At 37.2% G+C, this 19,861-nt stretch overlaps 1 pseudogene; it reads left to right on the top strand.

Moving 5' to 3' along the window:
- The first annotated feature begins 3,142 nt into the window (after positions 1–3,142).
- The window catches only part of LOC116643236, a 31,133-nt pseudogene continuing 14,414 nt past the window's right edge, over positions 3,143–19,861 (top strand).

Consider the following 19,861-nt stretch of genomic DNA (forward strand, 5'->3'; position numbering starts at 1 on the left):
TACAGGTGAAGAGAGACATTGCATAATGATAAAACAATTCACCTGGAACAATTCTTAGTTCACAGACAGCTAATAAAAGTACTAATAAAAGTTTGCTCAAGTTCTGTTTCATCAAGCAAGACTATTGGGGAAAAATAGATTACCATCTTCTATCACCATCCATTTTATAAAGAAAGAGCTTTTATAACACAAATAGAAAATATTCTGAGGATAAAGAACAGCACTTTAAGGAAATAAATTTATGAAAAACTCACTACATTGCCTATGTTGTTCTTATATTATTACAGATTAGAAAAACTTTCTTACAAATCCTTCACTATTTTGCAAATTCTACTCTACCGATGCTCTTCTTCATCAAAAACTATTAGCTTATTAGACTAGTCATATATTGCAATATAAGCAATCTCATTCTTACTAAATAGATAAGGTAGGTTCACAGTGCAATACTGAATCTGCTTTTTCCAGCTTTGTGTATAATTTTGATTTCTGAAATGAAAGCTTCTTAACTTCTTTGCTAAGATATTTGAAATTCTTTGGTTGGTTTATTTTATACCTAAAAGTTAAGAAAAGCAATTTTACCTATTGCTGGCTTTCAGATATAAACCCCTACCTCATCGCAGTTGAGTCCAGCCATTATTTCCCTATAGTCCTCTTCCTCCTTTCCCAACACCAAATGCCAGTGCCTTCCAAAGCTATAAGCGTTTGATATACTTCTTTCATAATCTATTTCCTTGGCATTTATATATCTACGTGTGTGTAAAATTTAAATGTTTTGTCACATGTATCTGTGTCTTTTTACGTAAATGGCCTCACACTGGGATCATTTAATTTGAATTAATTGAACTAGCTTCTCTCTGAGATACTTCTACATGGAGATAAAACTGACGATTACATGTTTGCTTGTTTTCCCTTTTAATAAGTTATTTTACTAAGCAGTTAGATTTGTTTCTTTTGTTTCATCAAGTAAAATCTACATTTCTTATGATATGTGATGTGGGAAACAAAGGCAGAAGAAAAATTATTAAATTTCCTTACTACCTACAGCCCATTAACAAGTCTTTGAAACAGGCAGAGTGACTTAGGGACTCAACTGCCTCGAAGTTAATACTTTGCTAAGGGCGAAAGGCAATCTAGCCCAAACTGCACCCCCTCCAGGATCCTGTAAGTCTACTTTAACATATAAAAATTCCTTTAGAAATTTCATTTATTTCTAAACCCCCAAAATATGTGTTGGCAATCATCCCCAAGTATATGGCCCACCGATATACATCTGAAGGGTCTCATGACTAAGGTTTTATTAGACGGTAATAAATGACCTTTTCCCAACAAGAGCTAGCCCCCTCAAGTTCCTGGGAACCTTGCTTCCAAAATTCCTTAGAGACTTATGCTATCCCTAACCCCCTCCCAACTTGAAAGTATATAATGGGCCATTCCTCACGACCCTGGTACAGCTCTTTGTGCTCACTGGTCCTGTCTCTGTACTTTAATAAAATCACCTTTTTGCACCAAAGACGTCTCTAGAATATTTTTCTTGGCCGTCAGCTTCAAACCCTAATGTCATCTTTCCTACATCAATATGTCCAAAACTTTTGTTTTTAACCACCAAACACACCATAGGATAGATTTCAAAGCTCTCTCTAAATCAGAAACTACTCTTATCTGAAGAGGGAGGAACATTCCAGATATGATGTCTTCCTAAAAAGTATAAACTGCCTATCTAACTGTATTATTTAAGCAAGCGTACCACCATCCATCTTCATCACGAAAAAATGTTTTCATGATTACTCTAGTTACTTGTCATTCAACTGCCTACCTTTAATAAACTTGCCTGAAAAATAAAGTGCTTCATTCTGTGATTTGTGATATGGTTTAAAGTCCTTGTAGTCTCATGAGTGGTGTTTAAACAATCCAAATTAAAATGTAAGCACTTGAGAACTAGATTAAATTATGTATCACCAGTTTCTCTTCTTCAAAGTTCCAAACTCATGTTGTCTTTGAAATTGAGTATTAAATTGCCCCTGGTGGTGCTGAGCTCTTTTTATCTTTTATAAATTTATACTGTTATCCACTAAGTTTTTTTTAAAAAATCACACTTACCAAATTCATTTTCTGAAAAGTGCCAGAAACTTGCTCTGAATAGATAGCAAGCTTTCTTTTTCTCTTCCTAAGTAAGGGCTCTGTTTTGAGGTGAGAGAGGTGAATGAATGCTGGCCACACCACCATGGGTAAGCATAACTAGGATATTTGCATGCCTTTATTTTATTAATGCTTTAAATATCCGTATGAGGCAAATATGTTTTCAGGTTTTATAGATGAGGGAACTGAACTCAGAGAACAAAGTCATTTTCTTCAAATCCCTCAAAGCCTAGCTTATCCCAGCATATTTTACATAGGTGGTGGTGAGTAAGGGATAGGTGGGGCTAGGTAAGGAGAGATAGGGGGATATGTGATCAGGCTCACAGAAATCCCAAAATGTGGGAAAACCAGAGATAAGGGAACAAACCAGACCACCGTGCCCTAGGACCACTCTGCCCTAGGCATGGGGGTGGATGTCTTTTTTATGATAATAACCTGTGACCAACAAAGAATAACCAGAACCTAAAAAGGAAGTAAGCCATTGAAGGTGTTATCACTAGTCCTTGCTCAGTGGTTATCAATAGAGATGTTAAAAGGATTTAAATTCCCTGGTTAACTTTCTATAAAAGACCAACCCTAAAGGCAGTCATTGGCAACCCTTTCAGGACCCCTCTCACTCTTGAGAGCTTTTTCTGTATTTTCACTTAATAAACTTCTGTCGCTTTACTCACTCTCCTCCGTTGTCCAAGAGATTTATTCTTCGACTCCATGAGACAAGAACCTAGTTCTCCCGCTTCAGTGGGAGGTGGAAGGATGAGGTAGACAGGCATCATGGGATCTTTTGGTTTCCCATTTTGTAAAATCTAGGCTTAGCCCCCTGTCATTACTATGGTACCCAATCCATCAGTGCCCCTGTCTCTCTGTGTCTAAGCTGTTGTCCCCACCAAGTCTGTGAATGCTTTCTATTGGTACTAAAGGGGTTAAACTGCATAAGCATTGCAGAACCCAAGAATGAAGGCCTGGCTGGCTCTTAGACTCTTAGAATGTTCAGGTTCCAATAAGAACAATGTCGGCCCTGGCAGTGAGCTCAGGATCTGATCAAGATGCCGTGAGTGAGGAGGGCAGGCCACCAGAGTCCCCTGGCTTGTATGTCCACCAGCTTGTTTCCTCTTTCACATATGGAAAGCAGTTTCCTGGATACTCTGGACCATGAATTAAACTACAGTCTCTCTCCTTGTCCAGGCATAGCTTCAGACCAATAACTCACCCAAATGTTACAGTAGGTATAACAAGTTTAACAAGTACTATACCTTCAAAAGTCTCATAGCACTTCTCAATGTGTGTCTTTGGCAGGAACTGCTAAGCCCTTTTCATTGCACTGAGTTTTCATTTTTCAGAAAATACTGTTTGTCTTCTACATTGTTATTCCTTTGCCATTCCAATATTTTGATGACATCCTGATGAATACTATTTATGATCGCCTGAAGTTTTTGTAAGTGGTATACTCCCTCCCATGGCAACCTCACATTCCATGAGAGGCCATGGAAATGATCATCAATAGTTATTGTGCAGGGAACTCAATCTACACCCATGAGAAATTCCAAAGGAAATTTCACACATGCTGGGGGAGAAGAACAGGAAATGGTGTACTTCGATCATGTTTCTCATATCCACATTTTTTTTTTACCTGTTTCTTTGTCCTTAAGGATTGTACTATGCAGATGGCCATGGCCATTCTTGGGTCAAAGACTCCAACCAGCAGTGTCATATTTTCTGCAGTGACTGAGTGGCCCTCCACCTGCCCCTGATTTTGGTTTCATACTTTGGATTAAACTTGGTGGTTCCAAGACAGTGTTTAGCTCCTTTAAGGGTCTACACTGTCTACTGCACTGATTAGGATGGGGTTAACTTGATCCCAAGGGAAGGATGTAGTTGAAGGACTGCTTGTTCTGAGTGTGTTTACTGAGACAGAACAGTCATAAAGCATGAAGGAAAACCTTGTCTGGCACAGACAGCCTATTTAAGGAGTCTGGAACACGGTCCAGAAAGAGCACTCCCAGATGTGAGAGCTACCTTACTATCTTGGACCTTGGACAGAGGATAAAGGTTTGTATCCTCCTCTGAGAACACAGCCCTGGAATGGAACAGAACAGCCTCTCTGCCCTGCACTAAATATCCTCACTTCCAACGTTGAGTGTGATTTCTAGCTCTTTCCCCTGTGGTGTGAGTAGTCTGACGATATTGAGGAAGATTGAATTACAGTCCTGGGATTTTCTTGTAATTCAGCCATTCAGTGACCGCAATTTTTGACTTAACCACAAATAAATTCGGGAAGGCTTGGTAAAAGCTCTCTCTTTTTTCTTAACCAAAAACAAAAAAATAATAATAATCAAGAGACTGACATTTGAGATGATTGCCATGTGTTTTAAGGCTATTTTTTTCTCTTTTCTTTTTTTTTACTATCTCTCTTGCTTTTTTGGAGGGGATTCACTTTTACATCGATCTCTTTCCTTGGCTGTATACGAGTATACACTGTGAGATGGTGTTTCCCAAGATTCCAGGTTTCAGGCTAATGTTGCTGAATATCGTAGGCCTTTCCTTTTAAAGGAGTAGATGAGCCCAAGGACTGGAGTTTTGCAAACGTTTGGAAATTATATAGGATATTTATTTTTTTAAAACTCTGCTGAAAGCATTTTGTATTTAACCTTTCCTTCCTGCCTGCCTACTGCCCCCCTTTCTTCTTTTTTCTCTTCCTTTTTCTCTCTCCCCACCCTCCAACCACACACACATGTTCTTTCAGGCTCTAGGACATTTAGTTCTACCGAGCTGTTGTTTTTTCATTATTCATTTGGTTTCTGTATTTTTCCATGTACAAGGTACTTTCACTTTTTTAAAAAATTGAGAAAAAAACAACGTTGTCAGTATCAATAAATCTGCATCCAGAGAGAGTCACTTCCTATCAAGGTTTCAAAAGTGCTTCATGGTTTTCCGATCTCCTGTCTGTGCTAATCAACGCTGATGCTTCACATACGCAGGACACACGATGCCAACTTCTAAACCAGCTCTGTGCTTTGCGTTCCATTTTAGGAATGAGAACCTGGATTATTTATTTATAACTGTATAAAGTCCTGTTGTTAAGCTGCTCTCTGTGAAAAGCAGAGAGTGCTTTGAGCCAGATGGGGAGAGGCTGGGCAGGATGATGGCTGGATTCTGTGGAAAAGGAGGGAGGAATTTTATTTCCTACTATAAATTAAATAGCCTAATTTGACCCTCCACCAATAACGTGATAACCAATTAATACACTAATGGGCAGGGATTATGCTGTCTGGTTTTAGAGAATGGAAACTGCGAGTCAATTCCATTTAAATACTCTTTGGGGCGTTTTTTTTTTTTTTTTCTTCCTGTGTAGCCCAAACCAATGAGAATTACAAAAGAAAGACAGTGAAACTGAATTGTTTAATGTTTGTTTGTTTATTTGTTTGTTTCTTTCTGGGTATTAATTCTGGCTCAGCCTTTTATTATCTGTAATGCAATGGGAAATATCTCTGTTTTTTGTTTCAGTTTTATTGAGAAACAATTGACATACATCACTGTGTAAGTTGAAGGCATACAGCACAATGGTTTGATTTACGTATGTTGTGAAATGATTACCACAATAGGTTCAGCTAACATTCATCTTCTCGTGTATAGATACAATAAAAATAAAAAGGAAAAAGGAAAAACATTTTCTCCTTGTGATGAGCACTCTTAGGATTTACTCTCTTAACAACCTCCCTGTATATCAAACAGCACTGTTAGCTCTAGTCATCATGGTTTACATTACATCCCTAGTTCTTCTTTCTTTCTTTCTTTTTTTTAAGATTTTATATATTTGTTTGAGAAAGAAGAGAGAGAGAGCACGAACAGGGGGAGGGGCAGACAGAGAGTGAGAGGCAGACTCCCCACTGAGTGGGGAGCCCAACTTGGGGCTTGATTCCAGGACTCGGGGATCATGACCTGAGCCTAAGGCAGATGCTTAACTGGCTGAGCCACCCAGGTGCCCTGCTAGTCCTTATTTCCTAGCTGGAAATTTGTACCTTTTGATCACCTTCCTCCCATTCCCTGTCCCCCATCCTCTGTCTCTGGTAACCACAGGTTTGAGCTCTTTTTCCATGACTTTAGGGTTTTTGTTTTGTTTTGTTTCTAGATTCCACATAAAATGGAAATCATACAGTATTTGTCTTCTCTTTCTGACTCATCTCACTTGGCATGGTGTCTTCAAGTTCCCTTCATGTTGTTGCAAATGGTAGGATTTCTCATTTTTTGTGGCTGAATAGTGTTCCACTGTGCATATAAATATATATTTATATATATACCATAACTTTATCCGTTCATCCATCAGTGGATACTTGGGTTGTTTCCATGTCTTGGCTATTATGAATAATGCTGCTATGAACATGGGGGTGCAGATATCTTTTCCAGTTAGTATTTTTGTCATTGTCTTTGGATAATATTCCCTGAAGTGGAATTGCTGATCAGAGGGTAGTTCTATTTTTAAGTTTTTGAGGAATCTCCATACTATTTTCCACAGTGGCTGCACCAATTTACATTCCCATCAACAGGGCACAAGGGTTCCCTTTTCTCCATATCCTTGCCACCATTTGTTATCTCTTGGCCATTCTAACAGGCTTGAGGTGATGTCTTATTGCGGTTTTAATTTACATTTCCCTGATGACTGTGATGTTGAGCATCATTTCATGTGTCTGTTGGCCTTTTGTACATCTTTTTTTGGGAGAAATGTCTCTTCAAGATCCTTTGCCCATCTTTTAATTGGGTTGCATGTATGTTTGTTTTTTGCCATTGAGTTGTATGAGTTCTGTATATATTTTGTATATTAACCCCTTATCAGATACTATGTTTTGCAATTCTTTTCCCATTCCATAGGTTAGCTTATCACTTTGTTGAGCTCTCTTTTGTTGTGCAGGAGCTTTTTAGTTTAATATAGCCCCACTCATTTATTTTTTATTTTGTTGCTTGTGCTTTAGTTATGGTATCCAAAAATTTATTACCAAGACCCATGTCAAGGACCTTTATTCCTATGTTTTCTTCTTTTCATGGTTTCAGGTCTTACATTTAATTCTTTAATTCATTTTGAGTAAGTTTTTATGAGTGGTGCAAGATCTGGGTTCAGTTTCATTCTTTTACATGTGAATCTCCAATTTTCCCAGCACCATTTACTAAAAAGACTGTTTCTTCTCCATAGAGTATTCTTGGCTCCCTAGTCAAATATTAGTTGAACGTTTATGCTTGAGTTTATTTCTGGGCTCTGAATTCTGCTCCACTGGTCTATTTCTCTTTTTTCAGGCCAATACCACACTGTTTTGATGACTATGGCTTTATGGTATAGCTTGAAATCAATACATCATGAAGACATAACCCTTGTAAATATTTTTGTGCCCAACATTGGAGCACTTAAGTTATAAAGCAAAAACTAACAGAGCCAAAAGGAAAAATAAACAATAATACAATAATAGTTGGGGACTTTAATACTTCACCCTCAACAATGGATAGATCATCCAGATTAAGAATCAATAAAGAAACAGTGAATTTGAACAACATTATAAACCAAGTGGACCTAACAGGTATATACAGAATATTCTATCCAACAACAGCAGAATACACATTCCTCTCAAGTGCTCATGTGATGTTTCTTTAACCCTTAGACAAGAAGTGTTGTAAGTAGAAATTACCTGACATAATAGTTACGTGAAATAATAAAAAAGCAGTGATTATCCCATTTTTCTGTAAATTTTATTTCTCCCACTTCAAACCTTGGTAGCATTTTATTTTTTATTCTAGAAAGCTGATCTATGTGGCGTGGCTTATTTTATCTATACAACATTTCTGTTCATTCACACAGCAGATGACACGTGTTGCAGTCTCTCCTCAAGGCTTTTAAAAAACATTTTTAGCCCAAATGACATAAGTCACTGCTAACTAATGATATGTAATTTAGCAAATCCCAGCTTTTAGAACACTTTAAAATCAAAGAGAAAGCCACACATATTTAGTGACTAACGTATACAGATGTGATAATGATGCCGTTACTACTTAATAGTGATTATTGAATTGGAATTCATCTTCAGCATTCACACTGCAAGTGGTTTAGAATGACCAGACGTGGAATAAGAATTGCACTTGTAGAAAATAGGGAAAGAAATAAAATTGCTCTTTGAGCATGAAACAACTCTAGGACCCAAATATTTGGGGGAAGAAATTGAGCCTAATACTTGGGAGACAATGGACATGATTGAATATGATTAAGTATGATTTTTTAATTCTTACAAATGTGGACCCTGATGAAGACTGGCTTCTATTGAGTCCCACTGATTTAATTTGGGCATACTGTAATTTACCGGGCTGGAGTAGAAACAGTAATTCGGTGAGGCCATAATAAGCTCATTAGAAACACACTGAGAATGCTTAATGGTGTACAACCCACAGCTTTTTGCATCCATTTTATAGTGACCCCCTCTTGCCATGCCTGCTGCTTTCTACTCCATGCTGTTGATAGTATGGTCGTTTTCAAACACCCCAGAAAATGAGAGGTATTTTTAAAACAAGATTGAAGTCACCAAGAAACCTAGAAAGCCAACATTTCAGGGGTGTGCAGCACACTGTCAGGATAAAAAACTTCTCGTGTGTTGTTAATCATGGTAAGATTGGTTAGCTGTTAAGTACTGTATAGTGCAACTAATCAAAAGCTCAAACATCCTACACAATGGAACAGAAATAATTACTCTCCCTGAGCTTCTATTGTTTCCTGCCTCAGCCTTCCCTGAACTAATAAAAGGTTTAATTTTAACTTGTGTGAAGGAAATGTCAGCATTACAAAGAAATACAACATTCAGCTGCTTTGCTCACCATCAGGTAACACACATAATGAATTAGGCCTTAATAGACCTAAGCTAGTGAAGCCTAAACAAACAGGGATAACCCCCCTTCTTCCCGCCATGCACTTTTTCTCTTTCCCCCTAATTGATATGACCACATGCAAAAAGCCTGGGTCCCAGCATCCTCACGTTTCAGATGAGGATGTTCTGATAAGGTGCGGGAGCTCTGGTTATGAGGTATCTATGTCTGTGCTTATGATATCAGCTACGCACAGTGGGTGATTTAGTTCAAACGAGGGATGTTTATTCTGATGCTTCACAGGAAGAATGGGGGGAGGGGAGGGCAGAGGAGATGCTTAAAGGCTTCCTGCATTCAAATGTGTGGGTTTTTTTTTTTTTCACTTTACTATCTTCAAAAAAACTAAGATAAATTTTCAATCCAAAACGTGTGTTTGAAGTTTCAGTTTACTAAGAAGAAAGTACTACTCTATGAATATACGGAGAAGGACAATTCCTCCACAGTCTTCTGAACTGTGGGTTTTGCAACATAATTTGACTCAAATTTCAAACAGGAACAACAAAAAGAAAAAAAAAGCATACGGGTTAGTTAATATTTATTGTTCAAAATAACCAAAACACCATGGAAATTTTGGGAGATTTGATTATCTTTGTGCATTCTTTTAGCTATCCACAAATACCTATGAATGACTCACTGCTTCCTGGAATTAAGTGTTAGGGTGCTTCATAAGCAGTAAATAACATATCTGAAAGAATTACCTATTTGTTTAAGTCACACACAGTACTGTGAAATCGCTGGGAAACAATTCTGCGCCGTAGCATATGAAGAGCCTGGATTGGACAATTCACTTACCCACTGCAGCCTCCTAACAAGAGGGTGATAACACCTGCCTGGCTAGTTGTGAGAATGACAGAGGCGGGATGGTGTGCCTGAAGGACTCCACACAATCCCAGGCACACAGCAAGTGCGTAACAAATTGTAGCTCTGATAATCAAAATACTTAACAGGATATTAAATGTCTCCTACTATGTCCCTATATTTTCTCTCCTCTTCCAGCTGTTCACTCCATTGCCACCAGAATTATTTTCTTCTAAACTACAGTTCTGTTCATGTGACTTTCCTACTCAACATCTATCTACAGTCACAACTTTCAAACATTTATTAGAAAACCCCTAAAAGAAAAGACACCTACATCTAAAATTAGTAAAGAGGCACTGTTTTAGTAGTATAGACCTTATAAATTCAACTTTGTAATATATACTATATTATGAGACAAGAACACAAGAACAGGGAAACTGTTTTGAAGAATATTAACAATTTTAATATATTTTGATAATATTAAATAGACAGCTAGGAATGATAGTGAAGTCTGGTATCAGTTCAGCATGGAAAGAAGTTATTTCAGACTTTTGGTTGTACAGAATAGAAAAAATATTGAATCACAAAGATAAGTAGTCATGAATGAGAATAGGTCTTTTTACATAGCAGTTTATAATCTTGAGGTTTAAATAATTTAACAGATCTAGAAACTTGAAAGGAAGAGTAGTAAATTTTGTTTATTCTTTAACTGCTCGTATTTCTTCTGCATTTTGGTGGGAGTCAGCAATTGAATCTCTTAGATAATTTTAAACTTTACTTTTAGCAGAGACTTTTATAGTTTGCGAACATGTTATCAAAATTTATTTTGACTTAAGTTTCACACGATTCTTTACCCACTCCTGTTTTATAGATATTATTAGTACCTTTTGAGATTTTTTTATTATTTGGGTATAATATTTTGGACTCTCCCTCAACCCCCTTTCCCTTCTGCCCCGGCGGGGGGGTGGGGTGGGGGTAGGGAGGGGGAACCAATTGTGATGAGTGATGTGCTTTTGGAATTGGAAATATCTGAAGTTGCCCTTACTCCTTCCTTACTTATTTATAAACACTTGGCTAGGCACAATATTCCAAGGACACTGTCCCTTTCCACAAACCTTGTCTTCTGATTTCCAGTGTTGCAAAGGAGAAATCTGATGACAAGCTATTCTTTTCCTATGTTGGTCCTCACGTCTCAAGAACCTTGACATGATTTCTCTTTGTTTTTGGAGTTCAGCACTCGACTGGCTTATGCCTCGTCCGTGTCTGTCTTTTTGCCATAATTTTAACTGGCATTTGGTGAGTCTCTTCCATTTGAAAATTCAAATTTGGCCATTAATAGCACTTTAGTTTGGCCCTGTGTGTTCCCTTGACATGCCCCATCCTTCGGTTTCTTTTCTTGTTCTGTTCTGTTTTGTTTTTTAGCACTTTCTTACTTTTTGGCATATCAAGAGGTTCCAGGGTCATCTTGTACATCTGCTGCCCCAGCGCTAGAATCATTTTTCCAAAGAGTCCTGATTCCTTTATTTGAAAATATTATTAGAAATCAAGATCTGGGCACTGGGTGAGAACACTATAAGAGTGTGATTGCTTCAAGGCCCTCTTAGCAAACAGAGCTATGAAGTGTATACAAATATCTCTCCTTTTTTCTGAATCCATCTATCTGCATCTGAAATAAACTGAACCCAAGCTCATCCTAATGTCTCTAATTCTAATGCAGTACCACATGGTTCATTCTCACATTTCTCTCTTGCTTCTCTGTAAATCCCACCTCCAACAGTGAAAAGTCTGGCCCCTAGCATTCATCATCCATTTTTAATCCACCCATGTTTAATCCAAGTCTACCTATGCAGCAATTTCAAATTTTTTAACCCATAACCCTAGAAAATCATTTTTCAGTTATCACTGCAATTTTTAAAAAGACTTTTTAAAAATCCCTTTAGAAAAACTTTATCATTAGGATGTTACACTTAAATACTGAAACATCCTAACAATAAAATTTTAGATACTCTGCTTTCCCTAAAGAAAGGGTATTTGGTTTTAGAAAATAAAGGGTGACTAGATTTGGTTTCCCTTGAAATATTAATATCAGCACTTTAGCTCAAGACAAACAATAATAGAGTGATAGAAATCATATAAATTACTGCAATTACCACAAATAATTGAAAGATCCACGATTTAAAGACCATGCCTTAACAAAATGGACAGCTTATGTGTCATTGACAATGTATTTTGAAAGATAACATCTTAATCATTATTACTACCTATTAAAAGTAGAACAACCACTTGGGAACATCTAGGAAACAACAGTTTTTCCCTTCTTTTGCTTTCTCATTGTATCACTGTGAGATGGACTGGGCAGTGAGTTGTATTGGAGATGACCATATGGGTGCCTGGGTGGCTTTTCTATGTTATGGACTGAATGTTTGTGTCCCTCCAAAATTCATATGTTGAAGCCCTAACCACAGTGTGATAGTATTTGGAGGTGCAGCTCTGGGAGTTAATCAGGTTTAGATTATAAGGGTGGGACCCTCATGATGGAATCAGTGCCCTTATATGAACAGGAAGAGAGAGAGAGAGATCTCTGTCTCCCTCCACAAGCATGCATGAGGAATGGCCACAGGAACACACAGCGAGAAGGAGGTCATGTGCAATCCAGAAAGTGAATCTGCTGACATCTTGATCTTGGGTTTTCCAGCCTCCAGAACCGTGAGAAACAAATGTCTGTTGTTTATACCCCCCAGTCTATGGTATTTTGTTACAGCAGCATGAGCTGACTAAGACACTTGGTAATTCATGAGTTCTAGCTCTTTTGGTCACGTAGAAATTTTGGAGGTTAACAGTTGCTTTATATTATTCAATTGCTACTACATATGTAAAACATATTTTCTTTACACTAAAAAATCATCATATGTCATTTTGTTCTTTGGAAATTAAGATATTTAAACTATGAAAACATCATTAATCTGCAACAGGCTAGATCTGAAGAATTCCAAGTACAGTACCACATTATGGATTTTTTTTCTACAGTTGAATGTGTGTCAAGCATCCCACAAAATAATAAGTCCTTATGAAAATATCACGCAAAGCAAGAACAATGAATGTTTTTGTCTTGATTGAATTAGCAGATTGCATTTTCTAGTATCTGACTCATATGACATTTGTGCAAGATCAGTAACAGAAAGTTTAATAAGCTCCATCCTGATAATGTAGCTTTTCCAACACATGTGATACCTTAAGGTATTTGAATATGATCAAATTTTTTAAGTCGTGTTTTTAAAAATAACATTAAGTTATTTATTTCTGCAGACAGAAGCTTGAAGCTTTATTTCCATGCACACTATGCTGTATTACAGAATGATATTATTACTTAGCAAGAATCATAGAAACTCTTTTGGAAAACTCATTGCATAAAACATGGTGGAGTGTAAGAGATATTTTAATGTAACTAAAGATAAAACCCAGGACCAAATGAATAGGATCATAGTATTTTTGCCTGTGAGTGATTTTGTGTAGAAGCAGAACAAATTAATTTTATTTTGTATTGTCACTATGACCAACACTAGCTGGATGATCAGGTGACAGCAAAGTTGATTTGTCATTTCTCCTTGACATAAAAGCCCTTCGATTATTTTACATTTTCTAGTTTTAGGCAGAAATGCATAATTATTTTGCCTCAAAAACATAAGATAGCATTTATAAATATAAAACTTGTACAAAATAAAAACACATCTTACCATAAGTTCTAAAACTAGCTTTACCATACCATAGCATTTCCCAATATCAATTAAGTAGACATGCTTAGGACAACTCTGCAAACTTCCTAATCAATTTTTTTTCTTCAGAAGTTATACAATTGCACAGAAAGAGTCAAAGTTATACCCCATAATGAGAAAACTTGGTTGTAATTATTATATTGATAATCCTCAGGGGGTTAAATTCTAGAATATGTCATTTTTGGCCACATATTTTAGAAATGCAATTTAAATGTTATTTGAATAAAATGTTTGCGAAACCTCAAAATCCTCCACAGAACTTCAGAAATTCATGGTACATACTTGGAAAACGACTTCTAAGATTCAGTCCAGATTCCTAATGCACTTCTCAAACTCATTCACATGCCGACCCTCACCTCCCAGTTAGTCTTATCTCCTGGGATCTTACCGTGAAAATATAGCCCTCTTTGGCCATGGCATTTTCTTGGACCCTCCATATTCTTTTCCACTTGTGTAGCTTTGTTCCCTTGCTTCTGTTTGCTAGAAATATGCTGTTCTTCTATAGTCTTATTGGTAAAAATTTAGGCTTATTTATTAAATTTTTGTCAAGTCTTAGCTTACAAGTTTGCTCTTTGGGGAAGTGTCTGATTTTCTCTGTCAGAGTCAGGTGGTTTTGCACTCAGTGCTCCTTTGGGATTGTGTGTCTCACTCCACTGCTGGAAAGAACCCATATTCTCTTTCCTCTCATGCCCAAAAGGGAGAAAACCTCCTCTGCTTTCAACACACACAGAATAAATAGGACAGGTCTAGTGGTTCCAGGCCTTTACCAAGGAGAAGGTCTGGCTGGTCAGCTTGGTCAATCTGACACTCAACTACCTCTCAGCAGTAGACACGTTGGAAAACGATGCACGTCTACTCTTTATCCTCATTCTTCCTGCCTCACGTCTACGAAGCAGGCCTGTAGTCTTTGCAGATGTGGGCACCTGGGTTATATATATCTGCTCGGCATGCGTTATACTGTGATGGACAAAATCTATTTTGAAGATGCCTCAGGCTTGAGCTGCTTACTGCAACATCGTTTACAAAAATCCCTACATCTTTGGGGTTATGATGTGCTTGCCTAGATTAATAAAATTGTATCTCATTTTTCATTTCCCTTGCCATTCTTTAATGTATATGCCAGGAGTCAAAAATCTAAAGGAAATAGAGTAATAGGATTCAGGCATATCAAATGTGTAACATGCATGCTACCATTCATCAAGATGTCAGTCTCCTCTGCTAAGCTGTGAGTTTCTTGAAGACTTGGAGAGTCTCTTGAGGCTCTGGTGACTTGTACAGGTACAAGCAGAAATACATGGGTGTATTTAATAAATGCATGATCAAAACAGATAGAGATTAACCCAGTCTCAGATAGGAAATGGATTGGAAGGGGGAAAGCAATGAGAGGGAAAGGGAAGCCTGGAAGTAACACAAGTAGTGGTTAATAAATAGTAATAGATACAAGCTAGATTAGCCACTTTGAAGCCTGATTCTGATACTTTACTAGCTGTGGTATCTTGACAAAGTTATTTTCTGTGCTCAGTATCTTCATCAATAAAATGGGAATAATAATAGTGTATACCACACCTTTCAGAGGATTAAATAAATGAGTCAGCACTTATAAAACCCTTAGAACAATGTGGGGCTTATATTAAGGATTATATAAATGTTTATTCAACCCATCAATTAATCAACCAATAGGACAGTTAGGGGATGTTGCAATGACACTGATGGCTTGAACCTAAACGGTGACACTAGAATGGGAGATTGGAGAAATTTTAGCAAATGGGCAGGGAAGCATTTGTTACTGAGCCTCCTTTAGAATTAAAGAAGAATTAAAGAACTCTGGCTTTCTCTCCATGATGCTGATATGGTTATATGACCTTCTGTAAATCCAACCTTCCAAATGTCAGGTTAGGGGCTTATTTATTTTTTATGATGCTCAGAAAGGCAGATACCATTTGATGGGGTGTCTGTCCATTTTGGTCCTTCTTTTGGCCTCTTTTTCCTATAATGTTGTGGAAAACATGTGTAATCTCTGTGCCAAATTATTTACAAAGGAACTTGTTGAGCCGATCATTTTAGAATACTTCAGAAAACATGACAAATATCTTCATGTCTGAAAGAAAATAATTTTAATGATATAGATATGAAACTATATAGTCCCCATGTTTCTGGCAGAGATAACAGATAAATCTAGTAACTATGATTTTGGATTTATAAGGTAAAAAAAAATTAAGTTAACAAGAGATTTTTGTTGTCCTAAGCCAGCGCACATATGGGGCCTTTATATCTTTTATAAATTGCAAAATGGCACCCTTTCTGGGAGGATGGGAGAAAGCAGCTCTTCTTCCTGGCTGACGTTGCTTGCCAAGCCAAGCTCCCCTTCACCCTGACATGGGGGACACATATGTAAGGCACAAAATGCCAACCATATCCTGAGGCCCTGCTAAGCCTTTATCAAAGAAAATGTGAGGGCGCCTGGGTGGCTCAGTCATTAAGCATCTGCTTTTGGCTCAGGTCATGATCCCAGGGTCTTGGGATCGAGCCCCGCATCGGGCTCCCTGCTCAGAGGGAAGCCTGCTTCTCCCTCTCCCACTCCCCCTGTTGTGTTCCCTCTCTCGCTGTGTCTCTCTGTGTCAAATAAATAAATAAAAATCTTAAAAAAAAAAAAAAACTGTGAAACTGTTCCTGACTAATATTACGTAACTTAGAGTTAAGTTTCAACATAATTTGAATCTGTTAATTAGATAATTGGTGACATTATTTTGATTTATTATGAAAAAAACCCCACAGAAATGGTAAGGTGAAGATAGGTTAGAAAACCATTTATTGGATATTCTCAATGTACCTGGCACTGAGCTAAGCATCTGAATTTGAAATTGAAAAGAATAAATCAGAGCTCAGACATTTATTTCCTAGTTTAAAAAAAAATTACAAAGAAAAACTCTTCTCCTTTATGTTAAATAATAACTGTGAAGACTAAATAAGGTAATATAGGTAAAGCCATGTAAATCCTAAAGTGTTTTTAATAAAAACATGTTAATCGTATATTTTTAATAATTCAGAAATTATTTTACATAAATATAAATAATAATAGCAATATTAATAAAAACAATAAATTTTGCTTAACAAGAAAAGAGATGGTTCACAGTCATGTTTGCTTTGAAAAATAATATAATTTAAGCCTAATTATTTTATTCCCTTTCAAAAGCCATGGTTCTTTAGATCAGATTAAGAACTCTAATTTTTTTAATTTGATTTTTTTCTTTTAAATCACAACTTAACACCTTGCTGTATGGACGTAAGTTCTTTACGTCTCCATTTACCTTAGAGTGAAAAGGAAATAACTAATTCATCAATTCCCTTTCATCAAAACAATAATCTGATACTTTGTATTTGCATGTATTTTCACTTTGAAAGTGATATAAAAGTACTTTAAAATAAGTTTTAACAGACATGATAATCAGCCTCTACATATATATTAATATTGAGAAGATTTCTTCCCAGATAGCTACAGTTTGTAGATTCTCATAGTTAATTCACAATGTTTTAATTCAATCAACAGAAATAGTGCTTAATTAACATTTTGTTTCCTGATTTCCTGGTTACTGTATAAATTCAGCCCCAGCTAAAAAAAAGTACACTGAATTTTGAATTGTGAACACACAATCAAAATACTTACTCATTTTGTGAGTTTGAGAATACTTATTGATGTAAATTATTCACAAATTTCATTGGCTTCAATGAGTAATTTTTCAATCTCTCATTTTTATTTCATATTTACATTTGTCCATTCCCATTTAGACCCAATAGAATCTATTCAGGCTGTGTCTATAATGGTTCTTATTGTGCACTCTGTATGCAACATATTTCAACAAATTTTTCACACCAGAACTGAATTGTAAGCATGTAAAATTTTTGTGAACTGGGCTATAAAATATCAGAAAACAATGCACTCTATCCAAGTTGACAGCTGATATCTGATCTGAAAATAGTGTATTTTCCTTCAAATGTCAGTATGCTGTCACTTTGCATTGCGTTGATATAAACAGCTATACAAGAGGAAAAATTTCACTGTGAAAATCTTTTATAAATACAACAACTAAAAAACAAACTAAACAAAAATCAAAGCTCTTCCCATGTTTTTAATATTTGAAATTCTGCCTCACTACAGGAGTGTGATAATCTCTTGCAAATGTTTATAAAACGGTGTGTTAGTCTCTGATTGCTGCTCTAACAAATCATCCCAAATTTAGTGACTTAAAACAAGGCAAATTGGTCTGGAGATCAGAAGTCCAAAATGGGTCTCATTGGGCTATAGTCAAAGTGTGTTGGCAAAGCTATGCTCTTTTTTGGAGGTTCTAGGGGAGTATAATAAAAAATACTAAGTCTCTGGTTCCTGGCACAGACCTTTAAAAACCTGTGGAATCTCTTGAGTGATGAGTGTCTTTGGTATGCTAATGAGATGACTCTTGGGTGAGGGATTCCTAAATAGCTTCAGGATGGTGGCTGGTCACCAGAAAGACCAAACCCTGGTAAAAGAGTTGGGATTTTTGGCTCCACCCCACCCCTGACCTCCACGGAGGAGTGAGGGGCTGGAGATTGAGTTCAATTGCTAATGGCCAATGATTTAACCAAGCATGCCTATGTAATGAAATCTCCATTATAAACCACTAAACTATGGAGCTTGGAGAGTTTCTGGGTTGGTGAACGTATCAAGGTTCTGGGAGAGTAAAAGCTCTGCATGTCCCCCTACCTCATAACTTGTCCTATGCGTCTCTTTCATTTGGCTGGTCTTGAGTTGTATCCTTTATAATCAAGTGGCCATAGTAAGTCACCTATTTTCCTGAATTTTGTGACTAGGTCTAGCAAATTATTGAACCTGAAGGGTAACACCTGAATTTATAGTTAGCCAGGCAGAAATGTGAGCATCCTGGGCATTCCATTTGTGGCTGGTGTCTGAAGTGGGGTGGTCCTGTGGAACTGAGCCCTTAATCTGTGGGATCTGTGCTAACTCTGGGAGTTAGTGTGAGAATTGAATTGAAATGTTGGACACCCAATTAATGTTGGACAATTGGGGAATTGGTGTTGATGCCATAGAGATTGGTGAAGGCACCATGTATTTGGTATCGGGAAACAAACTTCTCAGAGAGAATCCATTTTCTTGCCTTTTCCAATATTTTAAGGCTTCCTGCTTCCCTTGCCTCATGGCCCCTTCCATCTTCAAAGCAAGCAATGGCTGGTTTGGTCTGTCTAACATCACATCACGTTGACACAGCCTTTTCTGCCACTTCTTCCACATTTAAAGGACCTTTGTGATTACCTTAGCCCACTGGATAATCCAGAGTAATCTTATTTTAAGATCAGTTGTTTGGGGGCACCTGGGTGGCTCAGGCAGTTAAGCATCTGCCTTCGGCTCAGGTCATGATCTCAGGGTCCTGGGATTGAGCTCCACGTTGGGCTCCCCACTTAGTGGGAGCCTGCTTCTCCCTCTCCTCCCCGCTTGTGCTCTCTCTTGCTATTTCTGTCACTATCTGTCTCTTTCTCAAATAAATAAATAAAATCTTTAAAAAAAATCACTTGTTTGGCAACTGCCATTCCATCTGCCCCTTTAATTTTCTCTTGCCATATAATGTAACACATTCACTGGTTCGAAAGAATTAAGATGTGGATATCTTGGGAGGGGGCTTGAGGGGGCACTATTGTATTTACTACAAATACAGTATATGTACAGTAAATGTGGTAGCAGGAAGTACACTCTTCCACAAGAGAAATCACTTGACCTAAAAATGTAATGCTTCACATAAATGCTAGGAGGTTATCCAAATGATTCTGTGATGCTGGAACTTTGATATATAAAATGAATACCTGAATATATGAAAAAGAAAGAGTATCAGGTAAAAGAAGACATGGTTTTAGAGCTTGTTCTGCTCTGCTCTAGTGACCTTGGCCAAATCATGTCAACACTTTGAGTGCCCTCATCAATGGGTGTCAAACACCAGTCATCAATTCAAAGAGCTATTGAGAGAAGAAAGTGAAATAATGTATGTGAAAACAAACAGGAAATCATATAGTGCTACTCATACATTATGTTCTATAAACATGCCATTGGCTTGAGTTTAGCAAACTTGGAAAATGAGATTATTGTTTATTATAACACTCCTTCCTATTTATAATGCTGTTCAAACTTGCAGGACCAGTAATTGCGAGGACACCCTCCTCAAAACCAAATTTCCTCTGCCCCTACCGTATATCCTCTGCCCTCTATCTACTCTTCACCC

This window comes from Phoca vitulina, unplaced genomic scaffold (genome assembly GCF_004348235.1).
Source record: "Phoca vitulina isolate PV1807 unplaced genomic scaffold, GSC_HSeal_1.0 scaffold25, whole genome shotgun sequence".
NCBI lineage: Eukaryota > Metazoa > Chordata > Mammalia > Carnivora > Phocidae > Phoca > Phoca vitulina.